Source organism: Echinops telfairi, unplaced genomic scaffold (assembly GCF_000313985.2).
Source record: "Echinops telfairi isolate 266 unplaced genomic scaffold, ASM31398v2 ScPeMD7_4;HRSCAF=17, whole genome shotgun sequence".
Classification (NCBI taxonomy): domain Eukaryota; kingdom Metazoa; phylum Chordata; class Mammalia; order Afrosoricida; family Tenrecidae; genus Echinops; species Echinops telfairi.
Genome location: NW_022103900.1, coordinates 39946589 through 39957914, shown reverse-complemented (window position 1 = coordinate 39957914; position 11326 = coordinate 39946589). Strand labels below are relative to the sequence as shown.

Below are 11326 nucleotides of genomic sequence, written 5' to 3'. Positions count from 1 at the left end.
ATAAATGCCCTTTGCCTCCTAGCTCTTTCCTCTATTTCCCTTGATTTTCCTCCTGTCCCACTATCATGCTCAGTCCCCACCAGAATTTCAGCACTTCCTCTTTGTTACATTACTCTTGATCATGCCCTACCAGGTCCTCTAGTTCTTTAATGCTTCCTCCCTCCCCACCCCATTATCATGATCCAAATTCTACCTCATAAATCTGGCTAGACCAGAGCATGTACACAGGTACAGATAAAATCTGGAAACACAGGAAATCCTGGATAGATAAACCCCTCAGGACCAATAATGAGAGTAGCGATACCAGGAGGGGAAGGGGAAGGTAGGGGGAGAAAAGGGGAATGGATCACAATGATCTACATATAACCCCCTCCCAGGGGGATAGACAACAGAAAAGTGGGTGAAGGGAGACTTTGGTCAGCGTAAGACATGAAAAAAAATAAATTATCAAGGGCTCATGAGGGAGGGAGGGTGGGGGAGGGAGAGAAAAAATGAGGAGCATTGATACCAAGGGCTCAAGTAGAAAGAAAATGTTCTGAGAATGATGATGGCAACAAATGTACAAATGTGCTTGACACAATGTATGGATGTATGGATGGTGAAAGAGTTGTATGAGCCCCCAGTAAAAATATTTTTTAAAAAAATATGTAGTTGTATGGCCAGATCAATACTAGGCTGGCTTCTAGCAGCAAGTGACCTTGAATCTCCCCCACCCGTGCGGAGCTGACCAGAGCTGGGTGAGTCAACTAGCAGCAAGTGGCCTTGAATCTCCCACACACATCTGTGGAGCTGACCAGAGCTGGCTATGTAACCTGTCAGCAGCTTTGCAAGTTTTTTCTTTCTTTTATTCAAGGCCCGTTTTGTTCACTGCCCATTTGGCTCAGTGCCTGTTTTGTTCTCACCCACCGCTCTGCACCAGGCACGAATACACCCAGAACCATGAAGACACCTTACATTTCAGAAACCCAGACGTACCTGTCCATATATAAGCACCACCCCTGTAGTCTGCAGTGCGACTCCCCCAGCCCGAATGCTGTGGACTGTGGGGCTTCGCCCAGGCTGGGTTTTTCTCCCTAAGAAAGCCTATTTGTTCTAATTCAACTGATTTGGTCTCTGGCGCCTCTTGACTACCTTACAGTAGTTTTTTCTAGATTTTGGAAATTAGCACTCTATCTGATGTATCATTGCTAGATATTTCCCCCCAATCTATGGGTTCTCTTTTAATACTTTTGATGAAGTATTTTGATGTGCATAAATGTGATAATTTTAGAAGGTGCTATTTGGAAGGTCCATTTTCAACCACTATGGAAATAAGTATGGCACTTCCTTAAACAAATGCAAACATAATTAGAAGGTCTTTGTTTTCTGTAGTGTGGATATTTTTCATTATGCTCAGTAGTGTGTTTATACCTTGTATTGGGGACCTTAACTTTGTCTCTATTTGTTTACTTGTTTTATTAGGGGCTCATACAACTCATCACAATCCATGCATACATCAATTTTGTAAAGCACATTTGTACATTCATTGCCCTCATCATTCTCAAAACATTTGCTTCCCACCTAAGCCCCTGGCATCATCTCCTCATGTTTCCCCTTCCTCCCCACTCCCCCCTCCCTCATGAACCCTTGATAATTTATAAATTATTATTTTGTCATATCTTGCCCTGTCCGGTGTCTCCCTTCACCACTTTTCTGTTGTCCGTCCCCCAGGGAGGAGATTATATGTAGATCCTTATAATCGGTTTCCCCTTTCCACCCCACCCTCCTTTCACCCTCCCAGTATCGCCACTCACACCACTGGTCCTGAAGGGATCATCCGCCCTGGATTCCCTGTGTTTCCAGTTCCTATCTGTACCACTGTACATCCTCTGGCCTAGCCAGACTTGCAAGGTAGAATTGGGATCATGATAGTGGGGGTGGGGGAGTGGGGGCGGAAGCATTAGGAACTAGAGGAAAGTTGTATGTTTCATCATTGCTACATCGCACCCTTACTGGCTCATCTCCTCCGGGATGTCAGTGGTCTACAAATGGGCTTTGGGTCTCCACTCCCCACTCCCCGCCCCCCACCCCATTCACAATGATGTGACTTTTTGTACTGATGATGCCTGATACCTGATCCCTTCGAGTTTGTCTCTATTTTTTTTTGGTGATGATGGTCTTTATGATTCTAGTGTTTGTATTTAGGTCTTTGATCTGTCTTGCATTTGTGTTTGTACCTGGTGTGAGGTATGTGTCTTGTTTTGCACGGGGAGATCCAATTTTTCAAGCACCATTTATTGAAAAGGCTGTCTCTTGCCTATTGGATTTGTTTTAGTCCTTTATAAAAAATTCAGTGTCTATGGGTCCTTGGTTGTATTTCTGGGTTCTTAGATTTAGTCCATTGTTCTTCATATCTATTGCTGTACCAGTACCAAGGAATTTGGGTTACTGTGGCTACATAAATACAAAAATAAACTCACAACCATACAGTCAAATTTGACTCATAGCAACCCTATAGGGCAGGGTATAACTGCCCAACTCTTTATGAAAATAGAAAACCCCATTTTTCTCCTGAAGGATGGCTAGGGTTTCAAACTGCAGACCTTTTGCATCAAAGTCCAACGAGCAACCATAACCACACTGGTTGAGTAACCAGCACCTGATCAGGGCACTATACAGTGACTACACAGTAGGTTTTAAAGTCTGAGAATGAAAAGCCTCCTACTTTGCTTATATTTTTAATAGTGCTTTATTTATCCTGAGTTTCTTTCCTTTCCATACAAAGTTGTGATTAGTTTTTCCATTTCTTTGAAGAATTGGGCTGGGATTTGGATTGGAATTGCATTATATTTGTAAGGTGCTTTTGGTAGCATTGACATTTTTAACATATTCAGTCTACCTATACAGGAACATGGCAGCTTGTTCCATTTGTGTAAGTTTCCTTTGTTTCTTGTACAAATGTTTTGTAGTTTTCCTTGTATAAATCTTTTGTTTCTCTGGTAAAATTTATTCCTAGATATTTTATTTTTTGTGTAGTTGTTATAAATGGTATTGTTCTTTTATTATCCTTTTCAGTGTCATTTTTAATATGCAATAATCCTACTGATTTTTGTATGTTGACCGTATAGTCTGTTATGTTATCAAATTTTTTAATTACAGCAATTTTAAAATTGAATCGCAGGGTTTTCTATATATAGGATTATATCATCTGCGAATAAAGAAAGTTTTGTTTCTTCTATGCCTATGTAGATGTCTTGTGTATTTCCCCCTGTGCTCTAATATACCTTTATTTTTTAACAGTTTTGTTGGCATATAATTCAGTATCATTCAATTCAATAATTCAATCATCTTTGATATTTTTTGATATCTTATAGCTCTTACTAAAACATCCAGGAATATATGAGATAAAGGCAACATCATGATAAATGGGGAAAGGATTTTGTCTTCATTAGATCCACAGTCAATGCTCATAGAAACTTCAGTCTAGAGATCCCAAGACATGATACATTCAGTAAATCTGCTGCATTAGACTGCTTAGAATGGTATAAAGGAAGGATGTTCCCCTCGGCTTGGGGGATCCCAATGGAAAGGGACCCAGAATCACCATATAGTTAGTATCTCAATGTCTCCCTAACAGTGACATGCCAGGTTTTGATCTGCACTTGGAAGAAATGATCCAGGAAGTTACCCCTAGCACCAAGCTGCATACTTATAGTAAACAGAGCTCAATAGAACGGGAGATTGAACTGTGTAGGGCAGCAACTCATAGGCTGCAGCTCAAGGTGGCTCTGTCTCTCATAGACTCCTCGATCGACAGTGTCTGGAGTACTGTGCCACTGGGAAAATTGATGTCATTCGTGCAATCACCTTCTACCCTAAGGGGATCATTGAAAATGTTGTCCTTTTTTGTTTATATGGGTTTTTGTTTTCCTGCTTTTAGCAGGTTTTGCTTCTCTTCTTTGTTTGTTTGTTTGCTGGCTGGTTTGTTGCTGATGCTGGTGTAGTTGGTCCTATGGGGGTTGAGTGCCAAAGTAAACCTCAGTCATGCATAGTCCATAGACAAGCAGATGGATTCTGGGCTCCCACTTAACTCTAGCCCCAATCCAAGAACAGTTAGTTCAAAAAACATGGCCCTGCTCAATACTTGCCTTCATGAAGTGATCACTGAAAATAAGGGTGCTACAGCAAACTGTGATGAAGAGAGCAGATGGTGCATGGCTATCAATCGGAATAATGTCTGGGGTTTTAAAGGCTTGTACTCAAAGAAGCAGCCATCTAAACAATGAGTCAACAACACAAGCACACCAACTTGTGTGATCTAAAGATGACAATAACAAAATTCAAATATGATGAAGGGAAAGTATTAGAGCTTAAATTGTGAGCACCCGATTTCTGGAAAGCTGTGGAGAACAGTGGGAACCCGAAACCCATCTGCAGACTCTCTACTGAGATTAAGCCACCGGCAGATCCCTTCTAGCCACATGCAAAGGTCTGGCACAGTCTTACTATCATATCTAAATAATTGTAATCCTGATTATGCTGGATCAAACTTGATATTGGGTCAGTTGACCTCCCTCTAAACGAGCAGTTCTCAACCTGTAGGTCGCGACCCCTTTGGGGGTTGAACAACCCTTTTACAGGGGTCGCCTAAGACCATTGGAAAACACATGTATTTCAGATGGTCTTAGGAACCAAGACACCGCTCCTCTATCTGTCTCCAGGCGGGTCCGCCCACATGCATATAAGCCCAAAGACCAGTACCCAGCGCGAAGACTGTTACCCATGCTACACCATGCTTCAAGACAATTTCATTTATTTGTCATTAGAAATAAATATTTCACAATATATAATTACATATTGTTTTTGTGCTTAATCACTATGCTTTAATTATGTTCAATTTATAACAATGAAAGTACATCCTGCATATCAGATATTTACATTATGATTCATAACAGCATCAAAATTACAATTATGAAGTAACAACGAAAATAATTTTATGGTTGGGGTACCACAACATGAGGAACTGTATTAAAGGGTTGTGGTATTAGGAAGGTTGAGAACCACTGCTCTAGACCCAACCTGAATTTGTTCTGGGTTCAAGGATCTCTTGTTTGTTCCATGACAAAAATCTCTTCTCTGGCTTTTTAAATATTGATAGTCGTCTTTTCTCTTTTACTAATTGTTTGTATTTTTATCTTTATATTTCTATTGTTTTATCTTTTTAAAATCTTTATATTACTTTTTATATTACTATCATTTTATCTACATTTATTTACATGTTTTTACATTTAAGTAACATGTTGCTACATGTTATTCCATTTTGTTGTTTACTTTTCTGTTGGGTTTACCAGGCTGTGAAACACAGAAGAAGTAGATGGCTAGAGATAATAACTGATGCAAGGGTTTGTGGGAGATGTGTGTGTGGAGGGGGCGTGGGGGGAGGGGAGTGGAGATTTCAGGAGTAAACAATGAAAGCAGGAGCTGGAGGGGGCACGAGAACTGAATTTGATTACACAACTCATTTTAAAGGTGATTTAATCATGGGGGAGGGAAGAAATATTCTAAAGTTGATTGTACAATTCTTCTTGATATGAGTGAACGATTGAATTTTATGATATATGAATTATGTGCCAATAAAACTGTAAACATTTTTAAAAAGCGAGGACGTTACTTTGAGGACTAAGGTGTACCTGACCTAAGCCATGGTATTTTCAATCACCTCACTTGCATGTAAACGTTGGACATTGAATCAGGAAGACTGAAGAAAAATTAATGCATTTGAATTGTGGTGCTGGCAGAGTATGGGGGGTTACCACGCACTGCCAAAAGAACAGACGATCTGTCTTGGGAGAAGTATGGTCAGAGGGCTCCTTAAAGGCCAGGATGGCAAGACTTCGTCATGTTGTCAGGAGAGACTAGTCTCTGGTGAAGGACAACATACTTGGTACAGTTGAGGGACAGTGAAAAGGGGGAGCCCCCAAAGGGATGGATTGATGCAGTGGCTGCAACATTTGGCTCAAACAGAGGAACAATTGTGAGGACCACACAGGACTGGCCGATGTTTTGTTTTGTTAAATACAGTGCCTCCGTGGATTGGAAAGACTCAATGGCACTTAACAACAACATAGTAAACACAAGCGGTGATAAAGGGCAGCACGGTCTGATTCTCAAAGGGGGGAATAGTTTCCATTTCTGTCCAGTAAGTGAGATGTTGCCCGTTGGTTTTGCATCTATGGTCTTTATTATGTTGAGGAATTTCCCTTCTGATCCTATTTTATTGAGTATTTTTTATCAGAAATGGATGGATTTTATCAGCATTCCTGGGTTCCTGTATAGTTGCATCTGTTTTTTTTCTTTCTTTCTCCCTCTGTTTCTATTATAATCCCCCTCATTGATGGTCTTCCCCACCTCCGGGAGCTCCTCCGGGTCCATGTCTGTCTGTGTTGTAGCTACGTGTGTTGTTTTCTCTTATTTCCACAAGTGTGGAGAGATCCACTGCTGTCTCTGAGACATTGTGTTACTGTTTGTTTTTCATATTCGTTTTTCATACTAGTACATAACAGTCCCTACACACCTGCTGTGGAACCTGGGTAGTCAAGGATGGCCAGGCAGTTTAGCACCAGCCTATCCCAGGTCAGAGCCAAAGGCAGCAAACAATTAAATATTTGCCTCTGTCAAAATCCTGGGTTTGAGTCTGCTTCCCAAATCACCAGGGAGTGTCAGGAAATAATCAACCAGACCAGCAGGACAGGAGAGAGAAGCAACTATTTACACCACCACTCCTTGAAGCTATTCTTGCAGACCCTGACTGCTAGCGGTGTGCCCAATCACTATCTGGGTGTGGGCCTGTGGGCAGGCAGGTGTTAGCACTTTGAATCCTGGGCCTGCAGATAAACACTGAATCATTACTGAGTTGATTGTCTTCCCTATTATATTCCCGCTCAATTCTGAACACGTCCAGGGCCAGTCAACCTTCCCAGTGCTCTGGGAAAGTTCCGCCACAGTCCATTCCCCAAGAGTTCCAGCCAGACGCTGGGAGACAGTCCGCAGTTGACCTAAATCTCCTCTATCCAGCTAGCATGCACTGGGCAGGTAAGGACCCTCTCGGGCCCAGGGCTCAGAAGCCTGTGAATCCTTCCTCTCGAGTTCTGATTCAGCCTTTCCCCAGTTATATTGGGAGAACAGTGCTAATTAGCGGTGAGACAGAGGGAGGGCGCTGTCTTCACAAAGGTCCAGAGAGACTCCGGTCCAGTGGGGAGGGAGGGAAAAAATGAGGAGCTGATACCAAGGGCTCAAGTAGAAAGATAATGTTTAGAAAATGATGATGGCAACAAATGTACAAATGTGTTTGACACAATGAATGAATGTATGGAGTGTGATAAGAATTGTACGAGCCCCCAATAAAATGATTTTTTTTAAAGAGTCCAAAGCACTCAGTTTTTATGATAGTTCCTTATAGCATTACTCATATTAAGCTTCTCCTGAGTCAGTTTTTACTTTGTGCCACACTCCTATATCCCTGTTAACTCTAAAGGGAGGGGGGGTGTCTCATTCTATTAAGTAATTAATTATAAATTTTACTCGGAAGCCCTTTGATGTTGGCTAGACTTGTCAGAGACCGAGGTTTTACGGAAGACTGTAATACAGACCTACATCTCCTTAGCAGCATCGATTGTGTGTCCTTTGCTCTCTTTCTGTTCAACATTCCCGAACTGGCTGTCCAGGCCCTCACAAAAATCAGCACTTTCGTCTGTCTCACAGCTAAGGCTCTCAGGTTTTAGTAGTCAAGAATTCGGTCGAGCCTGCAGACAAAGGACCGGCAAAGCCTTTTCATGAATTATATCATCCAAATTACCCTTAATTTTTGAAGGTTATGAAAATTAACTGATTAAATTTTCTAGCTTCAAACTTACTTATTTCCACTAACCTAAATTACTTAATGCAGTCACTGTGGAATTTTTATAACTTGCGACATTGCTCAGAGGCAATTGGGTTGTATATAGATGTCACATGGAAGGGCTAGATAAAGCTTTTTTTTTACATTCATATTTATTTATTTAATCACTTTTTGAGGGCGCTCTTACAGATATCATAACATTCCATCATTCAATCACATCAAGCATTGTTGTACAACTGCTACCACAATCAGTTTCAAACATTTTCTTTCTTCTTGAGCACCTTGATATCAGCTCCCCTACCAGATAACTTAAGAATCTTCTCTTATTTGCTTGTTAGGGTCCAAAAGGCTAGGCCCTGCTATCTGGTTGGTTAACAGACATCCTGAGACTGGCCTCAGGCTTAGAGAACTTCATTGTTCTGTTTGCTTGCTCAGTCAACAATAATTTCCCAGGGTTATTCTGAAACCAGAATTAATGTAAAAACATCTGTATATGACTCCCCCAGAAGGTGAAATAAAAAGTACATATTCTCTATGTATTCTGATTTCAAACAGGATATCATCAAGACAACCCTGTGTGGCTGTCAGCCTCCTGGCTAGTTAAACCTACTAAAACCAAATTTCTCTTTTTTCCCCTCTCTAACTTGGAGTTCATGGATTGGCTCTGCTGCTTCAGGGTACAAACCCTTATTAAGTGGCAACAAATTCACTAGCCAAAGCATGTGGCTATTTTAATTCAAACAAAAAATTCACTTCCTTAGTTGTACTGACTACACTTCAAGTGCTCAAAAACCCCTTAAGGCTAGGGCTAGTGTATTGAATGGCACAAAAGAACATTTCAATCATCACAGAAAGTTCTGCAGCGTCTCCTGCTCCTCCACACCCATCCTCAGTCCCTGCTCCATGTCAGCAGTGCTTAAGCTGAATGTGTACTTTCTTTCCTCTGCACCTTTGTTACCATAACCCAGACATAGCTCCTCCACCATCACAGCCCCCACTCAGGGACTGCTAAATTAGAAAGCCGGACTTTACTTCGGCTGCTAACTACCCATTTTTCCACTCAACCTGTATTTTTTTTTGAATTTTTTTTTTAACATTTTATTAGGGGCTCATACAACTGTTATCCCAATCCATACACACATCAATTGTGTAAAGCGAATTTGTACATCGTTCCTTAAAACATTTTCTCTCCATTTAAACCCCCGACATTAGGTCCTCATTTTTCCCCTCCCTCCCCGCTCCCCCCTGCCTCATGAGCCCTTGATAGTTTATAAATGGGTATTTTCTCATATCTTGCCCTGTCCGACGTCTCCCTTCACCCACTTTTCGGTTGTCTGTCCCCCAGGGAGGAGGTCACACACAGTTCCATGTAATCGGTTCCCTCTTTCCTACCCATTCTCCCTTTACCCTCCCTGTTTTGCCACTCACACCACTGGTCCTGTAGGGCTCATCTGCCCTGCATTCCCTGTATTTTCAGTTCCTATCTGTACCAGCGTACCTCCTCTGGTCTAGCCAGACTTGCAAGATCTAATTCGAGTCATGGTAGTGGGAGCGGGGAGGAAACATTTAGGAACTAGAGGAAAGTTGTATTTCTCATCATTGTTACATCGCACCCTGACTGGCTCATCTCCTCCCCGAGACCCCTCTGTATTTGCTGGGTGCCTGTGCTCTGCATGCCCTGCGTGAGTTCAGAGGACAGTCTTAGACTGAGGAGTCCCAGCTCATACTCTGAAGAGACTCAGAATCGTGGCTGACTGTGACTGTGGGCCAGTCATCTTACGCTCCTTAAGCTCAATGCCGTCTTTTGTTTAAGGCGCTGCACTTCCCGTTCTTCCTTCCTGAGGAGCTCGTTGCCTGGACTGAGAATGTGGAAGCAAGAGCTGTTGGGAAGCAGGTAAAACAAGACGTTGGATGAAGCACACATGCAGTTGGAAAGCTTTAAGTAACCAGACCTGTGCGAGAACTAAGGAGATCAGGGTATAACACACGTACGCACACACGCGCACAGCCAGACCTCTGAGACGTGCTTAGAGGGTGGAGGACCACCTTGAAGGGGCGCACCTGAAGGCCTGAGGGGCATCCAGAGGAAGTGCTGTTGAACTGAACGGCACTAAACAAACATTCACTAGGTGGAGGCGCATCGCATCGTAGGGAAGGTGCTCCCAGACGGAGGAAAGAGCCTGGAGGAAAAGAGCTTTTGTTTTCTTAGAGGGAAAATCCTGAACCGACTTCAGAGGTTTATGAATTAGAAACAATTCAGGACCAAAGATCCAAAGAGATGCCTGAGGTTAGGCTAGGTCAGGGGAACGACCTGGCCTGATTTAGCACCGGTCCAAGGTTGTACAGCCTCAGATAATCCTTCCTGTCAATTAGCACCGGTCCAAGGTTGTACAGCCTCAGATAATCCTTCCTGTCAATCCTGGAGTGCCTCGCTGAGTGGTTTATCCCTCCTCAGTCATCACGTCCCCTCAACAACCAAGCACCAGCCCCGGGGAGCCTGTGAGACCAAGCCAGGCAGTCCACTGCCTTCACCCTTGTCCCACTTTCAAAGTTGGCCACAGGCAATCGTCCAAGAGAGAACATGGGCACAAATCAAGTCGTATGAGTTTTGGAGGCAGCCGTGGCCGTCTTTGCTCCTGTGGCCACAAAACCTTCCACAGCCCTTCGTTTCCTCGTCCAATAACAGCACAGAGAAGGCAGTCCGTGCCACAGCTGCTGTACATGACTAGCCTCTGATAGGTGCCCTGCCTCTAGGAGCTAGGTACCCTCCTGAGTGCCCCTGGCCCCCAGACAGCTCCTCTAGCTGTGGGAAAGAGCGCCGGCCTAGGTACCTGCCCTTTGACAAGGGATGCTGAGTCTGTCCTCCTACAACCTATTAAAGACAGCTCCTCTTTCTCTGCCTTCCTCCTTCATTCCTAGGATTGGGCCTTGCAAGCCAGATGGCCCAGTCCTGGGGCTCCTGGTTTTCAGATTCTTGAAGGAAATCTCAAGCTATTTATACCCCAACATTCCTGTTCATTTCCATGTAAACTTCTGCAAACCTTCCCAGATCTACAGCTTCCTACCCGGTCCCTGTCCAGTCCTGGACATGGCCATCTGCTCAGACAGGCCGTGGTGGGCTTCCTTACCTTGTCAGAAGCGAGGCCTTGCTGATTCCCAGGCACTTGAAAGAGCTGGGGAAGCAGGTGGTGCAATGGCTGCTGGGAACAAGGGAAGAGAAGGGCCTCAAGAGGAAATGGCCAAGTGCTTTGCCCACGTAATTTATTGCAGGACTTTGTCCTCAGGCTGGCTGTGTATCCCTCCCACCTGCTTCTGAAGGCTCAATGCAAAGTGCCACTGTGGTCTGAGCTTTAACCCTGGCCTTTTCAGCAGGAAATAGATGCGCTTTTCCTGGGGGCCATAAAGTCCACACTTGCCAGATCTTGGGCTGGCAATGAGCTGATCTCTCAA

The 11326-nt window shown here is 43.4% G+C and overlaps 1 protein-coding gene across 1 annotated transcript in view; it reads right to left on the bottom strand.

Annotated features, from left to right (window-relative positions):
• The window catches only part of MYO7B (myosin VIIB), a 135426-nt gene extending 124356 nt beyond the window's left edge, over window positions 1-11070 (bottom strand). Inside the window, exon 1 of the mRNA XM_045298324.1 lies at window positions 11005-11070. The gene's annotated coding sequence lies outside the window, so the exon portion shown is untranslated. The remainder of the gene's footprint in view (window positions 1-11004) is intronic.
• Window positions 11071-11326: the final 256 nt, after the last annotated feature.